At 37.1% G+C, this 14,131-nt stretch overlaps 2 protein-coding genes across 2 annotated transcripts in view; both read right to left on the bottom strand.

Annotated features, from left to right (window-relative positions):
* Nucleotides 1–1,715: 1,715 nt before the first annotated feature.
* LOC134212756 (zinc finger protein 431-like) overlaps nucleotides 1,716–14,131 on the bottom strand; it is a 69,950-nt gene continuing 57,534 nt past the window's right edge. Inside the window, exon 3 of the mRNA XM_062690893.1 lies at nucleotides 1,716–1,848. The gene's annotated coding sequence lies outside the window, so the exon portion shown is untranslated. The remainder of the gene's footprint in view (nucleotides 1,849–14,131) is intronic.
* The window catches only part of LOC134212754 (zinc finger protein 431-like), a 115,614-nt gene continuing 107,966 nt past the window's right edge, over nucleotides 6,484–14,131 (bottom strand). The window contains exon 6 of the mRNA XM_062690888.1: nucleotides 6,484–6,737. The gene's annotated coding sequence lies outside the window, so the exon portion shown is untranslated. The remainder of the gene's footprint in view (nucleotides 6,738–14,131) is intronic.

The raw sequence follows: 14,131 nt of genomic DNA, 5'->3' as shown, positions 1-14,131 counted from the left end.
GGTATTGCACGGAAAATGGCGCCTCAAGAGAGCAATTATTGGATACCCTTGTGGCCCGAGGTAAACAACCCTTCAGGGAAGTTCGAGGTGTTTTGGGAGATCGCGATGTGGTTTATTTGCAGGCCATCTATGCCTTTCTTTGCTCGTCTGACATCAAAGTCTAATACTTCAATTTTTCTTTCTCAGTTTTTTTTCCTTGTCTCTGTCTTATTGTTCCGTGTACCATGAAGCTCTGGCCATCCGGAAGATGCTCCCTGAAGAACCAAAACCCAACCACGACGCTACGCCAAACCAGACATGACGTCAAATACCCGGATGAGCAGCTGAAATACCTCAAACCTAAATCCCAACCCCGTCCATCACCAAATTACGCAATCTAACCTTGAGTCGCCACGAGTATCTTGGTCTTTGTCCCTTTCCCTTACTAACTGTTGATAATAAGATGATATCGATTGTAAATATCATTAATAGTCTCGGCTCCGTTAAGTGTTATACACGCCTGAGCCTGTCAAATACACTGTATTCTGTTTTTACACTATTTACATTTTCTCGATTTTCCACTCATCCTAAATGTTAAACGTAGGGGAACTGCTCCTTGAATTCATACCATGTACCCAAATCAATACCATCCGAAAACAAAGGATTGGTGCGCGAATTGTTTTATTTCTCATTTTTGTGATTTTTTTCAGCAGTGAGCACGCCGGAAAACAACAAAACACGAAACAAATTGAGCCTAAATTGCCTGTTTTGCGAATGTTATTGATATAGGAGCATGTTATTAATAATGGAACAGATACCCTATATTAATTATCATGTGATTTTTCTTTGATTTATTCTGGATTTTTTGAAACATGTTGCGAAGAGTTTGGTGGCAAATTGAAGTCACAAGATCAAAAATACGAGCGAAAAAAAAACGTGTAAAAACAAAATCCAAGATTACTGAGGGTAGTGAGTTCGAGTCCCATCGATGGAAAGTGGTTACCTCCAATACATTTTCAAACCAAAATCTTCCACATAATTTACATATTCACATCTGAGTTTTCAGAGCATTGTAAATTAATGTCCATGTCGGGTGGTCCAATACTCGAAAAATAGGCAATTAACTTTGATTGAACTAAAGATTTTCATATTTTTTCTTCTATGAATGAGGATGTTTTTGGTTTTATTGCAAACTTATGTTGTCCATAAAAGCGACTAATGAATTTCATAACAGCGACTTATGATTGATATAAGTATTGAAATTTTGAAAAAAAATCCATTTTCAAAATAGCGTCAACTTTGGTTTTTCGGAATCTATTAAGGTCACTCCTGACGGAATCCAATTTTCAAAGTACTCGCGTTTTCATGGGCACACCATTCGATACGGAAGCAACGCACAACTGTCATTTTTATTTTTTCACGCATGCTGCGACGCAATTGTGTGTTGCTTCCGTATCGAATGGTGTGCCCTTGAAAACGCGAGTACTTTGAACATTGGATTCCGTCAGGAGTGACCTTAAACGCGTTCTCTTAACCTTTTTCACTTCATAAATTATTTCGGTTGTTACTCTTATTCTAAAGGATAACTGTTTGTATTCTCTATATTGAGACAATTTTTAAATTATGGAGATTTGTTTTTCAGGTAGTAGCGATGGATTTGAAGGCATTTGAATTTGCATAATCATTCCGCACAATGGTCATGATTTAAAAAAAATCTATTTGTTTTGGAAATTGTGATACCTTATCATTTATTGTTACTATTTTTTAGCTTCAAATAATTGTTTCTCATTAGGTTTCATTTTTTCGTCATACATATTGGTTTTTCAATGCCAAAGGGAAGATTCAATGATGATTTTCGAAACAAATTACCTGCAAAAGAAAAAATAAATATGTATTGTTTATTGCTATATGTAACCTTCATAAAAAATGTTAAGTTTCCCCTTCACCATAAAATTTATTAATTTCAATTAGGTGAAGGTGGGGAGACTTGATCCCCGGGACACTTGATCACCCCCTGTTTTATCGAGAACTAAAGAAGTTTTGTTCTAGCATATTTTTAGTATAGATCCTCTAAGCAAATGACTTTTATGTGGTGAGTTATTCTTCCTAAAGATGTTTTTATTGGCCACGCAAAATTTGAACAACTTTTCATAACAATGACCAAATGCTTTCGTTTTTTCACAGCACAAAGCCATGAATATGCTCAATGATCTGTGCTGATGGATATGTCAACATTACATCAAAGTTCAAGGATATTTGGATTTGAAGTTATTGCCTCAATATGGGGACACTTAATCCCTTAATCCCCATTAGTCATCCATAAAAAAATTTGGCGAAAAAGTTCAAAAAATTATAAATCTATTTCTACTCAGCTTCTAATTTTTTGTAGATTTGACAGATTTGATGAAGGGTTGGCAGGAAAAATGATGTATTGCGTAGATATCATAAAAAGGGGATCAAGTCTTTAAAATTGCATGTGCTGTCGAATTTAATAACAAAAATCGTTCATGTAGCAACCACAGCAATTCAAAAATTCCGCGTATTTTGGAGGAAAAATGTTTTAAATTTTTTTTATCAAAGCAAGTTCTTGGAGAGGGATCAAGTAAGAAATTAGGAGAAAGAAGTTAGTGGGAAGTAAGAAGTGGACGCATCACTTCTTATTTTTCACATCCACTACTCAATTAATACTTCACACTTTTCACCTTCACTAATGCTACGTACACACCAGTCAAGCAGTTCGACGAACATTGACTCCACCCCCAAGAAAACGCTTCGGTTGCTGCTTTGTTGGAACGTGTGTGAAGTTGTTCGAACAACCATTTGACAGTTGGGGGCTCGGTTGGAAAAATTAAAACGGTTTGATTTTGGTTTCAGTTGTCGGGGGGGGAGTCAAGGTTCGCCGAACATGTTTGGGCATTTGTAGTGAAGTTGTAGAAACCCCCATATACTTTTTGATGGTTGATGCTCGAGATGGTGCTTCGGTCGTTCGTGTGTGATATTGTTGGTCGAATAAATTGATTGTTCGTGTCGGTGTTGATAAAAATTGATGAATGTTTGAATAAACGGGAGGTGGAGTCAATGTTGGTCGAACTGCTTGACCGTGTGTACGTTCCATAAAGTTCGACCAAACGACATTTTTGGTTATACAACCCGTTCAGCAAACAGTGTATTTGTTAGTCAAAAACGGCTTGATTAATTGACGAACATAAAAAATAACTTCCAACTAAGAACATTTCTTCGTCCAATGAAATCTGTCGCGCTCGGACTGGTCAAGTCTAGGGATCCTATATTAAAAGATGGGCGAATACTTGTCCAGGCGATTTAGCAACGCTGTTAATTTCGTAAACAAACACTGCCAGCACTTGCCGTAGCGTAAAATTTTGTAGCTTGTACATGACTTTGCAATCGATAACTCTTTTCGATTAGATTGTCTATCATCCAACCGTGCAGTATCACTAAAATAAAAGTACAGTTGATCAAATCATTCATAAATCTCAATCATTGAGCGCTCCCGCGCGAACTAACTTGTTTGCAAGTTAAAGGATTGCATCACGTCTGAGTTTTTTATGCTAAAATGGATCATTTCACTCCCATAAAACCATTTCATTCCAAAAAGTGTTTGAAATCAATTTGGGGGCAATTTATTGTTTACACATACGCAAGAGTGTAAGATGCATACACTCCCGGCCAAAAGTTTGGGTTCACCCTCGAGAAATATAGGCAAAAGTTTTTGGAAAGTGAGTTTCCAAACAAAACATCAAGAACTGTACTTCAGACAATATTCGGCTAAAATTGAATTAAATCGCATATCAGGAGAGTGAACACAAGCTTATGACCGAGCACTTCTTCCAAAAGGCGGTGCCAGTGAGCAGTTATATTTGAGTATATTGTTCCATGTGAGTTCTGACGTATTTTGATGCGAAGTATTTTTGGCAAACATGCATGCTGTGGTAGAGTCTTCCAAAAGTTTTCTTTGTATTCAACCTGCTCCAGCAATGCAAATAATAGAATGCGTATACAGAATATGTTTTAGGCCATCCAAGAAAACCTTGGAGTTAAACACTCTGAAGTTTCCACGGAGAATTCTTTGAAATTTTCACGGGAGATTCTTTAGAGAATTTCTTATTCCAAGAGCACATTTTTTAGAATTACCACCTAAAAATTGGTATTTGTTATGGATTTTTTTTTAATTTTCACGGGAAATTGTTTCAAATTTTTAAGGGAAATGGTTTAGATATTCTTCGGAATTTGTACAGAACAAGTAATACGGCCAAAAATGTCGACCAGGAGGGTTTGTTGCCTTTCGGTCCTTCTCGTCGATTGACGAAAGAAAAGATATTTTAGTTACCAGATAAAGATTGTCGCTTCGGCCCCCTTTGTTCTACTGTCCGAAACATGTGTGGTACCTAACTGTCAAATCGTATGTATTTTTCCTCCATTGATGTTCCGGACAGCGACGACAGCGACAATCTTTATCTGGTAACTAAATATCTTTTGACGAAAGTCATTCGGTGGAAATCCTTTTTTCAAATGCCACTTGATCGAATAACATGTTAAGGTAAGAGTTGCCAACTTCCTTTCCCCGAAACATTTGTCCGAAAATGGCGTTTGGCCGAAAATGTCGTTAGGCCGAACGGACCAAAAGGCTAAAAATATCATTTGCTATAGCGTCATATGGAAAGAAATATAACCTCATTCAGCTAAATGGCCCTTTCTGTTAAATGAGCATTTCGACCAAGCAATATGTTTGGGCCGACTAGTCGAGTCAAACACGAGACACTGAAGACGACTTTACTGTTGAGGTCGAAATACGTATCTGTCAAGGTACAATTAAGTGGTGGAATTAAATGGGATTGTACAAACTCGTCTTATGACAAGTTCATGAATTTGCCATCTTTATGAATGTTTGATTTTGGATCGCTTAGAAAAACGAGAACGGCACTATCACCACTAGGTGGATGCCTCTGGCTTTTTGATATAAGTCTGGCACATACTGGGTACGTTACGGCTGCATTTGCCTTGATTTTGTGTTAAGTTGTGCCAAACACGACTAATATTTTCATCTTTGTATAAAGGGTAAATATATGACTCCGGATAATCGAGCCATTTTCTCCGGTTAATCGAGCCCCGGATAATCAAGCCTCCGGATAATCGAGTCCGCCCTGTACCACAACATTTATGTTTGTCAAAAATACTACGCACCAAAATACATCAGATCTCACATGGAACAATATACTCAAATATAACTGCTCCTGAACAATTTTGTCCAATACAACTTGGGTGTAGGTACGAAGGATCTCAAGCTAGAGCAATGTTTCACACATGCAAGAATATTGCAAGCACACTAGCGCTGCCTAGTTGTAAAATTCACAATTATTTTTTCGTCACAAGACAGTCCATTCCCACTAGATAAACTTTACTAAAGACATAATTTTTAGAAATTTTAAATTTGTGCTGTAGGAATATTCACAATTTATAAAATTCCATATATCGGAATGAGTTGGTCTAAAATAATGATTTTATATATACCACCACCTAGCGGCCAAGTTCTAAACTAATCAATGCCTCATGTCAAAGCACACACCTTCCTGCATAACCTTTTTGAAAACATGCAGTTCATAATGGGTAGAATTTTCAGATACAAGCAAAATGTGCATAAAAATACTGGTTTTGTACCCTTTTTTACGAAAATCCCTCCCCGCAAGGTACCCGCCCATGATCACTCTTAGGTAACGTCCTGAAAGATGATTAAATTATCTTTCGAAACTGCCCATAAAATCCAAAATTGGTTAAACAAAAAAAAAATTTTAAAGCAATTTCAATTTGGGGTTAATATGACCCCAGAACACAGTCAAAGTAAGTTTTTTTTAAGCACAGACGGAAGGTTAAAATAAATATGCTGAAGCATGGAATGTGCCAATTCTTTCAAAATATCTTCTTTTTTTCTATCTTTTGTCATGCATTAGGAAATATTTACGACCGAATAGAACATTCCCTGTCACCCTAACCATAATCCATGGCACTGCTGCATTGCATTACGTTTTCGTTCCGGAACTGCCACTTGTTCGTGTCCCTTCAGCATTCAGTTATGTGCTGTGAAACTGCATTTTGCCGCCTTCAACATAAATGTTTATGTTTCCTTTTCTCCCTTTTATTCGGGAGTATATTCTTATTAGATGTACGTACATCGTATATGTTTTAATGCCGGTCTTTTGAAATTTTATGCAGAAAGAGCAAAAAATCTCATAAAAAATAATTTGCATTTCATAGTCTTAGTTTTCATATCTATTTAAAATTAGAATAAATAATTACAACTGCATTGAAATTCACGAGAGTTTTTGTATTAGGGTTTGGTACTTCATCCCATATCATCCCAAACAAAGCAATGAAAAGGAACTTGATTTGTTTCTTATTTTTGTGATTTTTTTCATGAACAAAGATTGTTCACTGGCTTCGTTAACTATTTTTAGTTTTTTTAATAACTATAAATGTGTACCAACAATAAAACAACAGAATCATAGGGAATTGAGAAATTATTTGGAGCATGAAGTAGTTATTTTTTGTTTTCATTTATAATTTATTTGGTATTTCCTGCCGTTGGTTTCTTTTCAATGCTTCTCGAAATACTGAAGATTTTGCGCGCATACAGACAGCATTCTGTAAGTAGGTGTATTCTGCTCCAAAACACAACGGTGTGCGCGGTTTCCAACATAAGAACGGGAGTGAAAGCATAGCGCCGCTACATTGCATAATAAAACCTGGAGAAAGAAAACAAAAACAACATGAACATATTGCTCCTTGGCAAATTACAACATAGACAAAAATATTATACGATATGCTCTCTGAAGTTTCAACATAAACGAGAGAGAGCAATAATGTCGCGAGTGAGAGGAAACACAAACGCATGTAGCGTGCGATAATGTCGCAAGAATTCTCTTCTATCTGTTCGTTGCACAAATCCAAATCAAACAAAAACATCCCTCTTTTCCATGCAGGGCATAGTTTTCAAGCAAGCGAGCATAACACACATCATGCGATAGGCATATGATAGGAACAGTATCGGGTATTCGGGTGGTTATAATTTTGAACTTTCGTCCCCTGATGCGAAGCCGTGCAAACTTCCAAAGCTCCGATAGTTACTCCAAACCTCGATTGCGACGACAAAGTTCTTATTGGCGCTTTGACGTTGCATGAAGAAGAAGAAGCAGAAAGATGATATTTAAAAAAAGGCATAGGAAGGCATTTTTAAAACTCTTCCTTAAAATCTCTAAAAGCATTAAAATGGTTAGCAGTACGGGCTTCGTATGCTTTCCCTTGAAGATTTTTCTAAATATCATCTTTCTGCTTCTTCTTCATGCAACATCTATTCACCAATGTGAAGGCAGGATACCGGTGGAAGATACTTGATATGGAAAAATATCTTCTTACTACTTCCGATGACTTCTACGAGGTTGTTGTATTAGAGTAAACCTGGCTGGGTTCTGTCTATAGTCAGGTTGCAACCGTGGTCCTAAGTTCTTCGCAGCAACTGAAACTAAGAACAGCCGCAAATCATCTGGAGGTAGCGTCGTTATGAAGGTGGGAATGTGTCGAACGAATTCGATAAATTTCGTGGCGGTTATTACAGATTAGTGCTGTCCAATATGAGCAGCAAGATTTTTTTTATGTACAGGTTATCCGACTTCGTCAGTAGATGGGAATAAACAGCGCGGGGGGGAAGCATACATTTTCAGTGCAAAACGTAAACAAACGAGCATAAATTCCATACAAAAATCCAAGATGGCTGAGTTGGGGATATTGACAAGTCGGATAACCTGATGTACATAAAAAAAATCTTGATGAGCAGTTCGAAGTTATTCCCATCTCTCTCATGTCCATTTATTGACAAAAAAAGAACCGGACGGGAACAACTTCGAGCTAATTGGAGCTGCTCGTTGGACAGCATTATTATCTCCGCATTAATGCTAATGCCCCATATCCATGCAACACATGTGTATAAAATGGCATCCTGCTGCCAAAGCATCCTCTCACTTAGGCAAAAGCTCCGGTTCTCCGGTTCCGGTCCTCTGACATTTTTACCGAAATCGTTTTGGAGATAGGCAAATGAACAGAGGAAGGTTTCTGGGCTCCCCCACGATGATGACTTTTCACTAGGGAGTCGCCCTTAAGTTCGTGGTCTTACAGTAACGGTGTCATTCTTATTCGCATGCCTGGATTTGTGATTATTAGTTAATCTGGAGGAAAAATCTCCGCAGGTCTTCTGAGCATCTTGTGTAATGCTTCTCAATTCATTTTAGTATGCAAAATTGTAAAAAACAGCTTAACCTACCAGAAGTTCAGATTGACATTAAATTTGTTCCTAACCAAACTGGTAATCTTTTGGTACACATTCAGTTTCAAGCACCTTAAGGTCACTCCTGACAGAATCCAAGTTTCAAAGTGCTCGCGTTTTCGAGGGCACACCACTCGATACTAGGGATCCTATAGGATTCCTACTCGATACGGAGGCGGCGAACAACTGTCATTTTTGTTGATTCAGCTTTGCTTTGCTGCGTGAAAAAATAAAAATGACAGTTGTGCGTTGCTTCCGTATAGAGTGGTGTGCCCCCGAAAACGCGAGCACTTTGAAACTTGGATTCTGTCAGGAGTGACCTTAACGGACAAAGTTCACTTTTGCGCTCACACCATACCAAAAAAATACTTAAAATGCGAGCTGATTAAGCCAAAACATCCCCTCCTTATCCGAGCTTCTGGGTGCTTTTTTTCTCGATTAGATCCAGTAAGAGGGAGATAGGAACGGTTCCACTGTAATATTCTTAACCAAAATGAAAGATGGCAAATATCAATGTAATGTTAAATCCCTGGGCTTTGGATTATAATTCTACACAAGTATTGATATATTTTAGGAGAATTGTAATCTGTGCTGGTAGGAGTCTACGAACTGGGGGTTGGAAACTATTTGAATACACAATGTGTATTACACATGAAGAAAGTGGTATAGATTTTGGAAATTGAATTGTAAGTTCGTATACTACTATTCGGTTTCCTCAATGACCGACAGGGTGCGTGCTACATGTCGCGGATAGAAGCTAAGGGAGGTGTGGTACAATTCGACTGAATTTATTGAATAAAGAGCCTTTTAATAGTCAGTCAATTGTGCTTAGCCTCCTATTGTGTTGTAACTGAATAATGTCAAAATAGGTAGTCGATACAGACACCTCCTTTCACAACAATCTATAATTCATTTGAATGTATTCAACATTGGCTACGTAGTTTAATGTCCTATGCAACATAGTTTTGAAGATACTATTTAGCTTATCCAAGTCTAGCATCCTGTACTAGAGAGTTACTTTAGAAGAGACTTCTCATAATTTTATCGTAGTCAACGTTTATTTAAAAATAAGTTATAAAATGGAGTGCTCATTATTTCCTGCTAGATCAGTTACAATACAACGTGGACCACATTGAGGAAAAATTATTCAATAAATCGATATTATAGTCGAAAGGCCCAGCTATGCTGTAACCAAATTAATCACTTATTATATAAATCTCTAACTGAAATTAGAAAAAAAAAAAACAAGTTACTTAATTAAATCCGACTGATATTAAACATAACACTACAATAATTGGAGAATTTCATTTAAAAGAACCTCATAAATAATAAAATGACATTTACTAATATCCATTCTTTTCATTATTTTCCTCACTATCTAACCCGATCTCAACTATAATAAATTATGATGGAGCTTCAAATTAACAAGACTCCGATCCAACACCAAATGCAGCATGTTCCTACTAATATCGTCAGGAATCGAAAGAATCTGGAACGGTAAACACTTATTAAAGCTAATAAGTGGTAAGTAAATAAAAAGAAGTAAGTGCAAATAACTTAAACTTTATCATATTTTTATACCATTGCCTAAATGTATATATCATAATAGTTTACTTTGTAAATGATAACCATTTGTGAAAAAAATGTATATATGTTTCTGTGAGTGTGTGTGTATATTATATCAAAACAATAACCTAAAAATTGACTTAGGAAATAGGTGGAAAATTATGCTGAAGTGTTGGTTAGGATGGTTACTGAGAAGTGCAAATATAGTCCATATAGTTGATGTAAAAATTGATGCAGCGGTGTTAGATGGTGTTGGCAGTCATGGGTCTACATTAAGTGAATCGACTCATCATTAAGCACACGAATGCAATATATGTTCAACAAAATCGTGAGCAGTGACTTATATTCTTATTAATACTATGTTTGCACTACGGCCTGAATAACATGTTATTCAAATTATCGACAAAAGAAAGCTCATCAAGATAGCCGAATAACATGTTACAAGGCCCTAGGGTAAACATAGTATAAATCGTGACGTGAATTTGGAAAGGTTGAACGGAATTATATTTAGTTTTGACCGTTTGGTTATTTTTCGGTGACTCGTTTCTGAGGCTGGTTTCCTGCTTAAGGGAGTAAAGATAGTGGAGGAGTTGTGAATGTGAAGAAAGAACGATACGGTGATAGTGACCGCAATAATTTTTAATGATCATGATGACTATGTTAAGATTAACGTAATGATAGTAGGTAAATATGATGCGTGATTTCATTGCTTATACTGAGTGAAATGATTCGTAGTGGCAGAAAAACTTATATAGTTTTGTAAAGGTAAAGAAGAAGAAAAGAGTGATATTGATGTTAGTGATGGTAGTTTGACAATACTAAGTGCTTATAATGATGGGGGTGGGCTGTTATACAAATCCTTGTTTTCATCAACACGGCTCATAACAGTGACCACATGAGCAACATCGCTTAGGAACGTCTGTGTGATGATGAAAAACGGGAGGCTCATATAAGCCAATATGGGCGGGGTACAGTGTAGATTAATAGCAAGGGACAGCTGCCATTGTAACCACCACAAAAAAAAAAGAAGAAGAAAAAAAATATCAATGTAATGTTAAACAAAGTTTTAAATTCGATATCTTGTTTTCTATGTCCTCCTTTTCCAACCAAATGTCCTCCTTTTTCGCTTCGATTTTCGAAAATTTTCATATGGTCACCCTACCCTTGCACATTATGATCATTTTTCGGACATAATATAGTTTGTCTGCATAAACTGAATGAATTGATCTCAAAATCACATAAACTCCTTATCATTATACGTCCGCATATCACTTAACCCTTTCCGGACGACTTTTTTACGGAGATTTGACATCCAATTTTTGGGTTTTTTCACTAAATCCTGCCAAAACTAGTATAGAAAGAACTAAAAAGGCCGTTCAAACTGTTCTGGAGTACATATCCTCGAGTGCATCAGAAAATATGTCTAGAAACATAATGTCCTAAAACGAGATATATGTCCAAAAATATTCATGTGTTCATAATACATAAATTAATCGAGTTTTGAATAAACGTAAACTATTTCAGGTTCTCCAAAACGTCCTGAAATTCAGAAAACGTGATTTTCCCGATCAACCAAGTCCTGCAAGATGTATCCGATCAGCGCTAAATATCCCAGCAGGTCCATTGAGCCGATAGGATTTTACTAATTACTTTTACCAGCTACTACAGGCCTTTTTAATTCTCAAAAACTTTTTGGGGTTTATAACATCATATGATCTATCCGATCAACCAAGTCAATAACAATGTAACCGTGCATCGTTGCTAGGGGTTGCGCACATTACTTTTACAAGCAACTACAGGCCATTTAAGGTTCTCCAAACTATCCTAGAGTTAGGAACATGTGATATATCCGATCAACCAAGTCTTGAATGATGTATCCGTGCATCGCTAAACATCTAAACAAATCTAGTGAGCCAAAAGAATTGCATTAATTTCACTTGCAAACTACTACAGTCCTTTTCGGTTCTCCATTAGGTCTTAGAGTTTAAAACATATGATCCACCCGATTAACCAAGTCCAGAACAATGTATCCGTGCAACAGGACGATTGAGCCGATAGGATTTTACTCATTTATTTCACTAGCTTCAGTGGATCCTTCTTGAGTCGATGTTCTGAGCAGAGTTGTGCTGAATCGTTCTCATATATGATAATGATTGGAATTATCAATAGATAACTTCTCAGGTGTGAAATTTAAATCATATGCTTATTGAACCGAATTGGGTGTAAATTTGATGAAGGGGACATTTCAAAAGACCTGCTTGTTCTGGTAGATACCTTCAACTGAACTCGAAAATGGATGGAGTACCACGAACATCCCGTTTTACATCATGCGCATATGCTAGTTAAACTGAATTGGGTATATTCAGATTATAAGGATATTGCCAAAGACTTGGTTGATCTGATAGATGGGCTGAATTCGAGAATGTTTCGGAGTACCTTGAGCATCTCTTATTCAAAAAAATTCAGTTTGCATGGTGCGCATATGCTTTTTGAACCAGTTTGGGTATATGACGATAATGAGGATATTGCCAAAGACTTGGTTGATCTGGTAGATATCGTGGACTGAAATCGAGAATATTTGGAGTACCTTGAGCATCTCGTATTCAAGAAAATTCAGTTGACATGATGCGCATATGCGTATTGCACCGCATTGAGTATATTTCAATCATGGAGACATTCCAAAATCCTTGGTTGATCTGGTACATAACGTGGGCTCAACTCAAGAAAGTTTTGGAGTATCTTGAACATCTCGTATCCAAGAAAATTCAGTTTGCATGGTGCACATATGCTTTTTGATCCGAATTGGGTATATGACGATGATGCGAACAATGCAAAAGCCGTAGTTGATCTGGTAGATACCGTGGGCTGACCTCGAGAATGTTTTGAAGTACCTTGAACATCTCGTATTCATTTAGTTACATAGGGCGCATATGCTTTCTGAACCGAATGGGGTATATACATATTATGAGGATATTGCCAAAGACTTGGTTGTTCTGGTAGACACCGTGGGCTGAACTCGAGAACGTTTTTGAACATCTTGAACATCTCGTATTCAAGAATATTCAGTTATGGTGCGGATTCAGTATTGAACCGGATTGGGTATATGGTGATAATGAAGACATTGCTAAAGCCTTGGTTGGCTGAACTCGAGAATATTTTGGACTACCTTGAGCATCTCGTATTTAAGAAAATTCAGTTAACATAGGGCGCATATGCCCTCCTTAGCCGTGCGGTAAGATGCGCGGCTACAAAGCAAGACCATGCTGAGGGTGGCTGGGTTCGATTCCCGGTCCGGTCTAGGAAATTTTCGGGTTATAAATTGTCTAGACTTTCCTGGGCATAAAACTATCATCGTGTTAGCCTCATGATATACGAATGCAGAAATGGTAACTTGGCTTAGAAATCTCGCAGTAATAACTGTGGAAGTGCTTAATGAACACTAAGCTGCGAGGCGGCAATGTCCCAGTGGGGATGTAATGCCAACGAAGAAGAAGAAGGACGCATATGCTTATTGAACCGGATTGGGTATATACCCACGATGGTGACATTCCAAAAGCTTTGGTTGATCTGGTAGATAACGTTGGCTGAACTAGAGAATGTTTTGGAGTACCGTCAACTGGGGGGAAGATGATCATTGAGGTAAAGATGATCATTTGATGTGTCAGTCAAAAGTGCCAAATTTTTTTAAGAAACGGTAGTAAACAATATTTTCCTGTCAAGTAATGTTACCGCTAGGTAGAAATCCGAGTTTTTCGATTATAATCATGAAAATGTATTTTGTGGAAGAAAGAGAGAGATAGTCATAAATGACGCTATTTTTGTTTCAAATATTGATTTCTTAGACTTCTTTACGTATTAAATTCAACATTCATACAGATAACCTAGTGTATTTTGACTACTAGGTCATAATGGTTTTAGTAGAGCTGTCTTGATCAACTTCACCCCAAACCAGATTATTCAAAAAATGCGTGATAATTTAATTTATTTTAATAAATGCGAACGCATTTCAGAAAACTAAAGTTGTTGATTATTGCAACCTATAGCAGTACATGTTTTGAAAATATTTGTTTCGATTTAAAATGTAAACACACATTGTTATTGCATGTTTTGTCTTAAAAATGATCATCTTCCCCCCAGTTGACGGTACCTCGTATTCAAGAATATTCAGTTTACATAGTGCACATATGCTTTTTGAACCGTACAGGGTATAAGCCGATGATGAGGAGGACATTGCAGAAGTCTTGGTTAATCTGG

Source organism: Armigeres subalbatus, chromosome 2, assembly GCF_024139115.2.
Source record: "Armigeres subalbatus isolate Guangzhou_Male chromosome 2, GZ_Asu_2, whole genome shotgun sequence".
Taxonomy (NCBI): domain Eukaryota; kingdom Metazoa; phylum Arthropoda; class Insecta; order Diptera; family Culicidae; genus Armigeres; species Armigeres subalbatus.
The sequence above is the reverse complement of the archived record's forward strand: the minus strand, read 5'-3'. Positions and strand labels throughout refer to the sequence as shown.